Genomic DNA, 14,509 nt, shown 5'->3' on the forward strand with positions numbered 1-14,509 from the left:
AACAAAGTCTGAAAATTTCTGTAGGTGCAAAAAGCAGCCCACAAGGGTTTGGTCTGGAGTCAGCAGGTCACATAACATTATGCCAATCCTTGGTCAATATGACTAGTTGTGAGGGTTTTCTGTGCTCATTTCAGGGTTCTGGTTTTTACTCTTAAAATCCTAAAGGTCATAGTATTTCAGGAATCACCCCCTTGGTTATAAACTTGCCCAAGAAGATGATTCTGCTTTTAAGGCTGTTTTCTCTGTCCCCACCCAATCAGACGTTTGGTGGGTAAGTACAAAGGTGGAATTTGATACCGAGACATGGAATGCTGGCCTCCCAAAGGATATATTATCTTTCTCCATCAATGCTCACTTTAAGGAAGACACAAAGAACAGTGTAGTTTTATTAGGGATTCTTAAGGTAACACTTCTGAATGAGCCTTATCAAAGCTGTTTTTACTGTTGCTATAACCTTTCTAATTTTTCCAAATTTTTAATTTGCTGTTTTATTTGTTTATAATACTTTTTTCATATAAAATTCTCTGCTGTCTTTTGTTATACTTATTCTCAAGGCTCCCAAGCCCTATTCATGCATTATTAAAGTTAAAGTGTGTTGGAGATTCCAGGGGCTGTGCGTGCCAACCCTGCCCCTTTCACCTTAGACCTATTAAATCAGTTGGCTTGCTTTCAAGGCTCCTTGTGATCAGGAATGCTGGTCATGCAGGGTGACTTGTAAGCTTTTGAAGCAAACATTCAGACCTTGCTGTTTAACATTGCAAGATCAAGGTGGAGGGGGCAATGCCCAGCCCTGCCCATCCAACATGTTTTTATTTCAAGGAACTCATTGTGACTGGATTGAGGAGGCACTTTGCTGGTAAAACAGTTGGTCTGATATTTCAACAAGTAGCTTCAGGTGATAAGTTTAAAAGAATCCTTCCAGATATTTTGCTGTTGTTTTATGAATGTAAATATCATTGCAGATGAAATTATTTTCCTTTTTTTTTTGAGCAAATGGTGCAGAAACAAACAACTTAGAAAGTTTTATTAGTAACCAGTGTTTGCATTGATGGCTATAACAGCATTATGTTTAAAATAGTAATATGTTGTTGTTGTTGTTTAGTCGTTTAGTCGTGTCCGACTCTTCGTGACCCCATGGACCAAAGAACGCCAGGCACTCCTGTCCTCCACTGCCCCCCGCAGCTTGGTCAGACTATGCAATTGTTCAGATCTTGATTAACAAATAGCCTAGCAATGAAAAGAGCTGACCTAAGTTTATTGTTCCAACTTCTTCATCAAATACCTTTCATTCATATTTCTCAAATGATCTTTATTATAATTCTGTTGACTCCTACTATCTAAGGGACATAACTCAGTATGCTTTGCATGCTGCTGTCTTATATGCTACTCATAAACATAGTTACTTGGAATAAATACTATTAGTCTAAATTAATTTAGGGTCACATGAAAAGAATTTCATCTTTAGAACTGATTCTGAGTAGAATTGCTATAGGGAAAGCAGAGTTTGGAGTGTAAGACTCTGGAGATGCTGCATTCAAATGTACATAGTACTTTGGAGTTTGGGCATACGTAGCATCATCTTTAGGGACGCGGGTGGCGCTGTGGGTTAAACCACAGAGCCTGGGACTTGCCGATCAGAAGGTTGGCGGTTAGGATACCCACGATGGGGTGAGCTCCCGTTGCTCTGTCCCAGCTCCTGCCAAGCTAGCAGTTTGAAAGCACGCCAAAGTACAAGTAGATAAATTGGTATCGCTCCGGCGGGAAGGTAAGCGGCGTTTCCGTGCGCTGCTCTGGTTCGCCAGAAGCGGTTTAGTCATGCTGGCCACATGGCCCGGAAGCTGCACGCCGGCTCCCTCAGCCAATAAAGTGAGATGAGCACCGCAACCCCAGAGTCGGCCACGACTGGACCTAATGGTTAGGGGCCCCTTTATCTTTACCTTTACAGCATCATCTTTATGCAGTGAAGTGGGGTGGGAGCTGGCGCTCAAGCCTAAATTAGATTCAAGTACAGGTTCTGGTGTGCACAAATCTGACATTCAGATGTGTATGTGGGATGGGATGGAAAGACCAGATAGATCTTATGAAGACTCTCTAAGCCATGCTTTGATAAGTCTACCTAAGAGAAGAACTAAACAAACAAAAGATTAAATGGCAGATCAGAGTATTCACATCAACTTTCTTCATCTCAAACACCATTTTAAATTGAGGCCACACATTTATGTTTAAATAATGGGAATGATGTGCATCCGTTTGTACTTCTTAATGAGCAGCAGTAAATAATTTTCTAGTAAAGTGTCCCTAGAACCAATATTCATTAAACTGGCATTTTTCACACAAAAATGTAGAAATACGACATTTAATCTTGACTAGGGATGAATGAGCCCATTATAGTATTAATTTGTTCCAGTTTTACATGGGGACAAAACCAGTGCTATTTTTCTAGAAAAGACCAATGCTCACCACGAACTCACTTTTGTTCTTATATAATAGCAATGGTGCCCACCTGAGAGGTGCTGGAACTGAGTTCAAGCTGAAAATAAGCTTTGGACGGGACCAAGTCTGTGCTGTCCTGTTTCTGTGTCGGTTTTAAAGAGAAAATGTGTTGAAACCTGCAACAAAATATACATTTAAAAAGTGGGGGAAATTACTTAAATGGTGGTCCAAGTGGTAACATTAAGCTTAGTACCTATCAGGTGATATTTTTCTCCTTGCTGAGAATGAGATGGTTTCACTTTAATTTTTTTATTGGTCTATAGTGTGTCAGACACCGGAGGAAACAATCCCCAGGAGCGGATAAGACAAGGAAAAGTCCTTGCCACCCGCTTTTTATTCAATATTTACAGAGAGAGGCTTGGAACACAGCCTCTTGGAATAATGGCATTGTCCCGAGTGACTCTCCACTCCCCTTTTCTCCCACTTCTTCATTCATCATTGGCATCATCTCCCCTGCGGGTGGCGCTGAGCGCCCTTTGCTTCTGAGCTCTCTGCTCTACTACAGTCATACCTCGGGTTGAATGTGCTTCAGGATGAGCGCGTTCGAGTTGCGCACCGTGGCAACCTGGAAGTAACGGAGTGTGTTACTTCCAGGTTTCACCGCTTGCACATGCGCATATGCTCAAAATGACGTCATGCACAGAAGCGGCAAAAAGCGGCGTGCACATACGTGCCGTTGCTGGTTACGTTTGCTTCTAGATGCAAACGGGACTCTGGAATGGATCCTGTTCGCATCTAGAGGTACCATTGTACTTTCAAGGCTCGCCAGGTTCTGGGAATGGGGTCTGGAATGTTTTTTAAAGACCCTCTGTTGCCCTCCTGGTGCTTCCTCTTCCTCCTCCTCCTCCTCCTCCTCTCCCATTATTTCCCAGCTTTCCCCCTCATCTGCCTCTGAGCTGTGATCTCCCTCAAACCCCTAATTCTGAACTAAGGGTCAGGCTGGGAGGCAGTTTCCACCATTCCTCCTCTGCCCAGTCCCTGACATAGTGTGGGGTTTCAGTAATTGTTGGACACTTCACTTATGACTGTTGATTTTACTTTCAGAGAAAATAATCCAACCCACTGCCCACAAACGTTTGGCAGCCCCTGACTTAGCATGATGTATGAGTCAGGTCAATTTGTGCAAAGTGTGTGTAGCAACATAACATGTTTACACACACCAGCTCTTGTGTCCTGGCATTGTAGATTAAAGTACATTCTTGGTGAACTTTGGTGAGCCCTAGCTCTGGCTGAAATAAAACTTTATAGTCCCAGCTATTGGTTCACTTAGAAAAAGCAGCTTACGAGAGGTCTCCCAAGCTCAATTTGTTTTATGATGAACATTTTCAGTTTTTTCACATGTGTTTCAGGAGTATGAACGGACACGTTTCTTAAAAGAATTCTTCTTGTTGTTTTTTAAAAAATGCATGTGAACTGAATTCCTGGAGGGAGCTGCCAAAAGTTCTATTTACTGGCTTCTGAACCTGCTGAATAAAATGCCACAAGCATCTTAAACTCTGCAAGGGAGAAAGAAATGTCAAGGGTGATGGATCTTTAGTTTATCGTAGCATCAGTTTACACTGTTGATATGCCTGTGAATTCTACTGGCACTGTGTATGGCTTTTAAATGAAAAATACTGGTCCAGATTCAAAGAGCTGTTTAGGCTTTCAGAAGACAGGTGTCACAAGTTGCTTCTGAAACTCTCCTCTGTTTGCTGTGGAGTATTGTTGGGGAGCTACTGTTTGAGAAAAATAACTCTAAAGCTCCCATTGGCTCATAGAACTAGTTTTACAGTTCTTTGATCCTTTGCCAGTACAGTGGTGCCTCGCAAGACGAAAAGAATCCGTTCCGCGAGTCTCTTTGTCTTGCGGTTTTTTCGTCTTGCGAAGCAAGCCCATTAGCGGCTTAGTGGATCAGCTGATAAGCAGCTTAGTGGGTCAGCTGATAAGTGGCTTAGCGGATCAGCTGATAAGCGGCTTAGCGGATCAGCTGTTAAGCGGCTTAGCGGCTTAGAAAAAGGGGGGGAAAGGGAAAAAAAACCGCAGGAACTCGCAAGACATTTTCGTCTTGCGAAGCAAGCCCATAGGAAATTCGTTTTGCGAAGCACTTCCAAAACGGAAAACCCTTTTGTCTAGCGGGTTTTCCATCTTGCGAGGCATTCGTCTTGCGGAGCACCACTGTATATTCCTTTTTCATGTTTGCTTGAGGCATTGCAAATCATGATGGCAGAGTGTTTAATAAACTGAGCTCATAGTCTTATTTGCTGACTTTATTGATGTTTAGCTCCTGATCAGTTGTTAGTATGAATATCATAAGTATTTCAAAGTACAGCAGCTCATTATAACTCATTGCTGCTGCAGCAGAGAAAAATTAATAGAGTGGTACATGAGTATTTAACCAATACACCTTAATGGCTCCAAAGTCCTAATAAACAGAAATTGTTGATAAATACAGACATAATTTATGTGAGGCTCTTAATTATTTCATTCCCATAAATTGCATGTATCCCTTTCCAGAATGACAATACCATTTTGTTCATCATCGTTCAAATGACGTATCTATTATAGGCAGCATTTCTGTGAGGTTTAACTATTCAAACAGAACATAACAGAGTGACATAGTATTCTTTATACACACAGCTACTTTACTCCATATTTCACTAACACAATCAAACAAACTTTTTCTATTCAGCCAGTTTTAAAAATAAGAGAGTATTTTTTTAACCAGTCTTATTTTAGAGATATATCACTGTTTCCAGTGGCAACATATTTCTTCGGGGCTGCATGGGTGATAGCCTGCTTACCTGAGCCGCAGTATGTGGCCCAAACAAATAATTATTTCAAAGTACATGAGAAGCTGCATGGTTTTGCACAAGGTACAATTTGTGGAGGGAATTTCACCCAACTGATAAAACTAGGTTCTATTCCATGGGATACAATATGTATTTGTCAATTAATTACATCCTCATCTCTAACTCACTGAGATACAAAATACATACAGTGGTGCCTCGCAAGATGAAAAGAATCCATTCCGCGATTCTCTTCGTCTAGCGGTTTTTTCGTCTTGCGAAGCAAGCCCATTGACGGCTTAGCGGCTTAGCGGTTTAGCGGCTTTTAGCGGCTTATCAGCTTAGCGGATAAGCGGCTTAGCGGCTTAGAAAAAGGGGGGGGAAGGGGGAAAAAGTCGGAAAAACTCGCAAGACATTTCGTCTTGCGAAGCAAGCCCATAGGGAAATTCGTTTTGCGAAGCGCCTCTAAAACGGAAAACCCTTTCGTCTAGCGGGTTTTTCGTCTTGCGAGGCATTCGTCTTGCGGGGCACCACTGTATATAAGTACAGTGCTCATTTTGGATCATGCAGCCATTACTGTCGAGGTCAGGTGGGGAAACATATTGTCTTACAATCCAGTTTGGCAATTGGATGCTTCAGTATTGTCAAAGCAAGAAAAATTGTCAACCAAGTTAAAGGAATGCCTTTATTTGAATAGTACTCTGGATGTTAACCTTGTATGGGAATTGGGATATGGGAGGCCATGAAATCAGTTATTAGGGAAGTATATTTAAGAGAAACATAACATTTTTGGAGGCACAGAGAGGCAGATAAAGATTATTTGCTTATGGGGATAGCAAAGTTAAAAGTCAAATGCAGACACACTGGGAGTTCTAAAATTTACAAGAAATTACTAGTGAAAGGTGTGCTCTAAACATTTATATGATACAATCATACACAGTATGTGGTCCATGGAGAGATTATAATAGTTATTGATTGCTGCTTGACTGGAGATCGTGCACTTTTGAAAATCCAAGAAAGGCTTTTCACTCAGTAGACGATATGCCAACCTATGAAATATGGCACATAGCACTAACTGAGAAAATAACATCAGTGCAGTTTAGCCCAAGGTGAAATCCAGCAGGATAAGTCAGATGAGATCTGAGTCCCTTTTTTCGCATAGGAAAATTGTCACATGAGAGATTTACAGCCCTCATTTTCTCAACACTCATTCTGGAAAGCTACACTTACGCAGTGCAAGGTATTACAAGCTGTGAATGCATTGTTACGTTTTTTTGGATGCTGGCGATCCTTGCTTGTAATAATTTCAGACTCAAAACTTATTTTTGCTATGATTATTACAACATTTAATTACAATTTTCAATAAAATAAAAATAAAAAGATTTAAGTTCAGGCTTGCCTTGGCTCTGGTTGGTTCTATGACTAAGTGTTCCAGAACACAATGATTTAGGATATTGAGAAGTTTTTTTCCAGATGAGAAAGCTTCAAGCCTAAGCCAGCAACAAACATTGCCTCTGCTGGGATGTTGTTGCCGGAGGACTGGAACAGCTAAAGAGCTCAGGGGAATAGCTGAGGTGCTTGAGAAAGATACCTCCTTCTGCTTGACGAAATCAGGGAGAGCATCTGTTCTCAGTAGGGTTGTTCTTCCCCTGAAAGAGCAGGTACATTGTCTGGAGGTACTCTTTGATCCAGAATGGTCACTAGAGATACAGATGGCCTTCATGTCTTGGAGTGCCTTTTTCAAACTTCAGCTCTTCCCGAATAGAGATTACTGAGCACAGTTGGCCATAGTGATGTCGTGTTTGTAGTATTGCAATGTGTTCTACATGGAGCTTTGTCCTTAAATCACCTGGAAGTTATAACTGGTACGGAATACAGTTGTCAGAGTACTGCCATATGACACCAATCCTGAAAGAGGTTCTTTGGATACATATACAGTCGTACCTTGGAAGTCGAATAGAATCTGTTTTGGAAGTCTGTACGACTTCCAAAGCATTCAAAAACCAAATCACGGCTTCTGATTGGGTGCAGGAAACTCCTGCAGCCAATCAGAAGCTGTGGAAGCCCCGTCGGACAGTCAGGTTTCAAAAGAACATTCGAAAACCGGAACACTCACTTCCTGGTTTGCGGCATTCGGGAGCCAAAACGTCGGGAGTTCCAGGATGTTCGGGATCCAAGGTACGGCTGAACACTTCTTGCTGGAATTTAAGATGCTGATGTTGACCCATAAAGACCTAAATGACTTGGGACCCAAATATCAAAGGGAGTGCATCTGCCTGTATTACCCTGCCACATCTCTCTATTTTTTTTCTTTTTTTTAATAAAATGATATTTATTAGAAGTTTCAAAAATTACAGAGAAAGAAAAAAGAAGAAAGCAACAACAACAAAAGAAAATTTTCAAAGCATATATAACAATACTTAAAAAAGGGAAGAAAAAAAGAAAAAAACATAAAAATCAATACAACAATAACAATAAAAACACAATATTCCATATCTTTATCTTTCATTAACTTGTTTCATCGACCTACTCACACCTCCCTTTTTGTATTCTAGTTTAGTTATTTATTTCAGCAAATTCTTTCCATCCTTCTCAATTTTTTAAATAGGTTGTCTTAACAGTCTAACCTATTAATTAACTCAGCAAATCCTTTCCATCTTTCACTATATTCTGTCATTCAGTTTACCTTAGTTTATTTTAACCTTATCTTCCCAAAAATACCTTAAGACTTAAAACTTAATATTTATTTATACATAATTCCTTATAACATTTCTGCTAAAGCCAAATATTTTCATTCCAACATTTTTCCTAATACTCATTAATTTTACACTAATTCCTAAAATAAATTTTTAAAAGTTTTCTTCCAATCTTCCTCCAGCGTCTCTTCTTCCTGGTCTCGGGTTATGTCGGTCCTTACTGTCCATTCCATCTAGTCCATCAACCTGGTAATCTTATATCCAAGGCTCTTAAGTCTTTTCCATGTCCCTTCTGCAGTTCTTCTTCTTGTTTGTACTTGCACTTTACCTGGTCTTTTGTAGATCTCTTTCTTAATTTCTTTCCTTTCTCATTAAGGAGTAGGTCTCGGGGATGTTCCAACTCAAAAATATCTCCATCTCTCCTCAGCAGATCGGCCCATTCCCCACAGTCCCATTCTCCACAGTCAACAGTGTAGTCCAAAAAATATTTAAAAGCATGTTTCAAAGTCCCTCCAAACTTAAGGGGCCCCACAACTCCAGACCCCCCCCCCCGGCCCACTTCAAATTCAGCCTTCAACAACAATAGCTTATGCTCCTGTAGGGCCTCAGGACTCTCCATTTGTGTTACATTTGTGTCACCATATGTGACATTTTAGTGTATTTTTCATCTCTGTTGGAAGCCGCCCAGAGTGGCTGGGGAAACCCAGCCAGATGGGCGGGGTACAAATAATAAATTATTATTATTATTATTATTACTTGAGGTTCAACAGCAGCCTCCTCCATTATCTTCTGCGTTTGCACTTGCTCTATCAAAACAGATTCCTGAGTTGGCTCCTGGATGGTTTCTGTATATATATTCACTGTTTGTCCAAAGTTACTGACTGCAACAGTCATCAAATCCATCTTCTCATGCATCTGCTCCAACAAAGCGCTTGTCTTGCAAAAAGCAAGCACCAAAACTTCTTCCAAACACATTTTTGTTTTGTTTTTTTATATAATATTTATTAATAGTTTTTTTTAAAATTATAACATAATAAACGAAACATACAAAAAACATCACATTTCATAACATATTTTCTTATCCTTTTTGGACTTCCTCACATCTCCCTCTCCTACGTTCCAAAATATAAAAATTAATTCAGCAATTTATCACCTTGTCCCCACCTTATCTAATTTTCCAATGTTATATCTTAAATTTTAGATATATTCATTTCACTTTTTAAAACTTTTTAGTTTAGCCTAATCATTCCAAACACATTTTTGTTCAAGGTCACAGTCTGGTCCCACGATCCTAATCTCCACAGCTGTAAAATCCCCAGAACGATTCCAGCAACAATTTAACAAGCTCCCTCTAGAGGAGGCAATTTCTATTTGTATCCATCTTTTAAAAGCAGATCCAACAAAGAAAAATTACTTTCATTTTTCGGATTTTTTGTTTCTTTTAAATGCAAAAGGCAACATTGGAATCAATTTGTTTCTCTTCTTCAGCTAACTGTCAAAAGATGTTCCATTCACAGTCAATGAACTTCACCAAAAGTCTCCGTCTCTGACACCCCGTTCCCAGGTTTGAGACGGTGGAAATTTATCTTTCTTTACTCTCTCTCCTGCAGGCTTGAACAGTCAAATTTCCCCTCTTTACTCCTGCTTCCAAGAGGGGTTTAGATGATCAAAACAGGAGGAATTTAAAACCTTTATGTACAACTTTCCAGACTTTGGCTTGCACGATTTTTGCTTCAGACTATTTACAAAAGCGGAAGGCGGACTTCCTGTTTAGAACCTTCCCGCTGAGTGCCAAATTAAAGTGTTTCTTAGCCCAATTTTCCGTTCTACTCACGGGTACTTGTTTAGAGTCCAATTGTCCCCAGGAAAAAGTCAGCGCTCTCCGGCAACGGCTGTGCGGCTTCACTCCGTAAAAATAGCAGTCGATTCAAAACACCGCGCCGCTCACCCCACGTCGCTTAAGGTCCCCGCAAAAGGGGTTTCCTTGCGTGTAGGGGGGGCGCTCCTGGTGTCAGCCGAATCCCACGTTCCCAGGCTTCCTCCGCCTGGGATTTTTAAAGGGTCTCCGCCTTCGCCGCGGCGGCAAGACCCAATTTTTGCGGAGCGGGTTCCTCTGGATCAGAGGAATTCCGCCATTGCCGATGGCGCTAACCTGGAAGTGCCTGCCACGTCTCTCTATACACCATACCATCATCGAAGAGTGTCTAGAGCCACACTAAGCAATACTGACACAAATTGTGAACAGTATTTCCAAAAGTTTGAGCTATTTTTGAGGAAAAGATCAGCTGTTTCCCAGACCTATAGGTTTTTCCAATTCAGTTATACTCTTCCTTGTTTATCTAAGGCCATTCCTGGTCCTCCAGCTCCTCCTCCTCCTCAGGGAGGCCATGTGACAGCCCAGCTGTGTGTGCATCACCTTTGACCGGGAACGTGCCTTCGGTTTGGGCTCAGGCAGCAGCGGCAGCGCTGCATGTGTGGGTACACAAAGTTCTACCTTCTCCCTCCCTGCCTCCTCCTTTCTCTCAAGAAGGGATATCTGGGTGCCTTTGCTCCTGCGCTACCTCCTCCCCCCAGGTGTGTATTGTCCCTCCCTCCTCTTTTCTCTCCCCCATCTTGCTCTCTTGCTCCCTCCTCCTCCTCCCGCACCCTCCAGTCCCCTCTCCCTCCTCGTGTTCTCTCCCTTGCTCAGTCCGCTGCTCCCTGTTGTCTTTGTCCTCCCCTCCTGCACGGTTATTTCTTCTCCGTCCCCCCTGCTCCCTTTCTTTTTCCACCCCGATCAGTGGCTGGCTGAGTCTGACCTGATGGCCTCTGCCCTCTCCTCCTGCCTGCCTCTTGCTCCCATCGAGAAGCCCACCACCATGATCAGATACTGATCACTGCAGAAGGGCTCGCAGGGCACATGGAGGTCAGGGGTAAGGGTGTGGGCAGCGGGAGAGGCAGGCAGGCAGGCGCAGGGGGAGGGGTGGCAGTTCTGGCAACTTTTTCCTAAGAAAAACGTGCTGCCCAAGTTCATACAACCTTTCCCACAAGACAATTTAAAGAGGCTGAGAGCACCCTGCCATTTATTTACAGCATATATATGTCATTGCATGTGATCTTTGGCAATCACTCGTAGCCTCAACTTCGTTGGACTGGTCATGTTGTGCCTGATGATCCTCTTCCAAAGCAACTACTCTATTCCAAACTTAAAAATGGAAAGTGTAATGCTGGTGATCAGCAAAAGAGGTTTAAAGACTCTTTCAAGGCAAATCTTTAAAAATGTAGTATAAACACTGACAACTGGGAAACACTGGCCTGCGAGTGCTCCAGTTGGAGAACAGCCTTTATCAAAGGTGTCATGGGCTTTGAAGACACTGGAACTCAGGACGCAAGGGAGAAATGTGCTAAGAGGAAGGCACGCTTGGCAAATCCACACCGTTATCAACTGCAGCCCAGAAACCACTGTCCCCACCGTGGAAGGACGTGTGGATCCAGAATTGGCATCCATAGTCACTTACGGACTCATTGTTAAAACTGTGTTTATGGAAGACAATCTTACTCGGCTACGAGTGATCGCCAAAGAAGAAGATATAAGGAAGGCATACCAGTGATGGTAAAGATTTTGCTCTTGTTGGAGAAGAGAAAGTTCAGGCAAGGACAGTCTGCTGACATCACTAAAGGAGAAAGCTGTCTTGTGGCAGGTTTCCAAACCTTTTCAAAGGAATAGGGTTTATAATCTCACACCCTTTTCTACAGCCCAAGGTACATGGCTTGTCTGAGCCAAATAACAGAACTTATGAGTCATTTCCTTCAGTGAGCTGCCTATGGGCTAATTTCTTAGTGTTAATAGAAATGGAAGAAACCTGCCAGATCAATTGGATATTTTGGATGAAGAAGACTAAACGGGACTCGTCATTTATTTTATTGTAAGATAAGAGATGAAAAACCTATGAGTGGGTTGGACATTGGTCAGTGCATTCTTTTCTTTAGTTTTGGCAATTATTATTATTATTATTATTATTATTATTATTATATTTATACCTTGCCCATCTGGCTGGGTTTCCCCAGCCACTCTGGGCGGCTTACAACATATCTAAAAACATAATAAGAACATTGATCTTTAAAAATTTCCCTAAACAGGGCTGCCATCACATGTCTTCTAAAAGTCAGATAGTTGTTTATTTCCTTGACATCTGATGAGAGGGTGTTCTACAGGGTGGGTGCCACTACCAAGAAGGCCCTCTTCCTAGTTCCCTGTAACTGCTTCTCACAGTGAGGGAACCACCAAGAGAAAGCCCACGGTGCTGGACCTCAGTGTCCAGGCTGAGCAATAGGGGTGGAGACGCTCCTTCAGGTATATTGGGCCAAAGCCGTGTAGGGCTGTAAAGGTCAGCAGCAACACTGAATTTTGCTTGGGAACATACTGAGAGCTAGTGAAGATCCTTTATGACTGGTGTTATATGGTCCCACCGGCCACTCACAGCCACAGATTAGTCATCTTCCGAGTCCCCTTCAAAGGTAGCCCCACATATGCAGCAACAGGTGAGAGGGCATTCTCTGCTGTGGCACTCTGGTTGTGGAGCACCCATCCCTCACATTTTCCATAGACACCAACCCTAATGAGTTTTAGGCATCTTTTTATTTGCCAAACTAACTGGTTAGTTGACTGAAGATGTTTTGTTGATCTCATGGTGCTGTGATATAATCTTAATTTATTATTGTAGTAGTTTGATATTTTTTTTTAGATTGTTTTTATTGTATTATGTATTATATTTTATGTTGTACCCTGCCATGGGATTAATTTTAGTGAAGGACAGATTTAAAATAAATAATAAAAAGTATATTTTGAGTGCATGGCCATGGGGGGGGGAGGGGGAGAATAACCAGCTATGTTTACGAGAAACTATGACTGACAGGGTCAAAATACCTTGAAAATGAATCTTGAAATAGAACTGAAATCTTTATGCTATAAACTGTGCAATGCCTTGGACAGACTGTCATTTAAGTAGCCCAGCCTTGTTTGTTTACAAATCAGAAACATTATAAAACTTGCTCTTCAGCATATTGCATTGGGATTTCTAAAGTAAGTAAAAAATGAGAAAAAGCGGGGTTTTAAAAATACATTGAGACAAAATGGTTGTACACAAAAAAAAGAGAAAGAAAGGAAACTACTAGCAAAAAGAGTTTTCAAAATTTACCTTGCAGGGGAAAAGACCAAGGATTAAATTTAAAATTTTAACAGTTGTAAAAAAAAGAGGTGGATTCTCATTGCCAGACTTAAAACTACTGTTCTTAACCTGAAGCACCACTTTAGCTAATGGGGCCTCCTGCTGCTGCCGCGCTGCCGGAGCACGATTTCTGTTCTCATCCTGAAGCAAAGTTCTTAACCTGAAGCACTATTTCTGGGTTAGCGGAGTCTGTAACCTGAAGCTTCAGGTTAAGAACAGCTTCAGGTTAAGAATGGACCTCCGGAACGAATTAAGTACTTAACCCGAGGTACCACTGTACTATGAAGCAGCTTGTAGGATCTAGTTAAAGGAATTAAAGAATACAGGATTGTTAGACCTAGAATGTTATGGGAAACATTATGGGTAGCATGCTTATTTGTGGTATGATAAGGTAAAAATACACAAAGAATTTTAAAATCATTGCAGAAGGAGTATATACGGAATATAGACTAGATACTAAGCTTTATTGGAAAAGAAAACACCTTTATGGTTATCACCTATAGAAGCCAGTCAGTACTCAAAAGAAAATAAATATGATGGAAAAGTGGGGTAAATATAGAGATATATTTTTCTGGAAATGTATGTAAATTGAAAAAGTTTGAAGAAATCTGAGAATGGATATCAGATTGGTTTCAATATTATCACACCAATGAGTATTTTTAAAAGGATCTATTAAAAGGTTTTATTATGAGTTCTGATTTTGGGGGGAAATGCTTGAAGGAAGAGAGAAATTGAATTCAAAATGTATAAATTATTATTAGAATGGGAGGCGAAAGACAAAATCGTCTAATTGGTAATGATGAAAAGGGTTAAGATTTAGGACACAATATAGAAATAAGCAATATAGAAATAAGGTCAATACATGGCACTTAAAAAAAAAATACCTACTTGCCACCTTTACAAATTCCAAAGCACTAACAGATTGCATGGAGTACAAGGGAACTGATTTGGGGGGGGGGGGAGTGAATGAACTTTTGAGAACTCTTGTGACTAGTATGTGTTGCTATGATACTTGTTCTAAGAATTTATTCCCCCCTTTTCTGCTTGTTCTCATGGAGCCCAGGGGAGCTGGAGCAAAGCACCACTCCTGAGGAAGGCCTGAATAGGATACTCATTAAAAGGATTCACACTCTCTGTGGTTCCCAAATGTCAGCCTCATTTCTTTATAAAATCACCTCCATACACAACAAAGAAAATATGAGAGAGAACAGTTCATTTTTCATTTAACATAAACTGGTGTACAAAAGCTCTGTCATAGCTGCTCTTCAATAAGCACCTAAAGTGGCATTTATTTGGGGGGAATTGTTTTGGCTACAGGTTCTTAGCTGCTGTTCCCCTCCTGCTG

The 14,509-nt window shown here is 41.2% G+C and overlaps 1 protein-coding gene across 4 annotated transcripts in view; it reads left to right on the plus strand.

The window, feature by feature from the left end:
• Positions 1-14,509, plus strand: part of PCSK5 (proprotein convertase subtilisin/kexin type 5) — a 161,271-nt gene that overhangs the window by 43,636 nt on the left and 103,126 nt on the right. The gene's annotated exons all lie outside the window — the stretch shown is intronic.

The sequence above is a fragment of the Podarcis cretensis genome (assembly GCF_951804945.1).
Source record: "Podarcis cretensis genome assembly, chromosome: 11".
Lineage (NCBI taxonomy): Eukaryota > Metazoa > Chordata > Lepidosauria > Squamata > Lacertidae > Podarcis > Podarcis cretensis.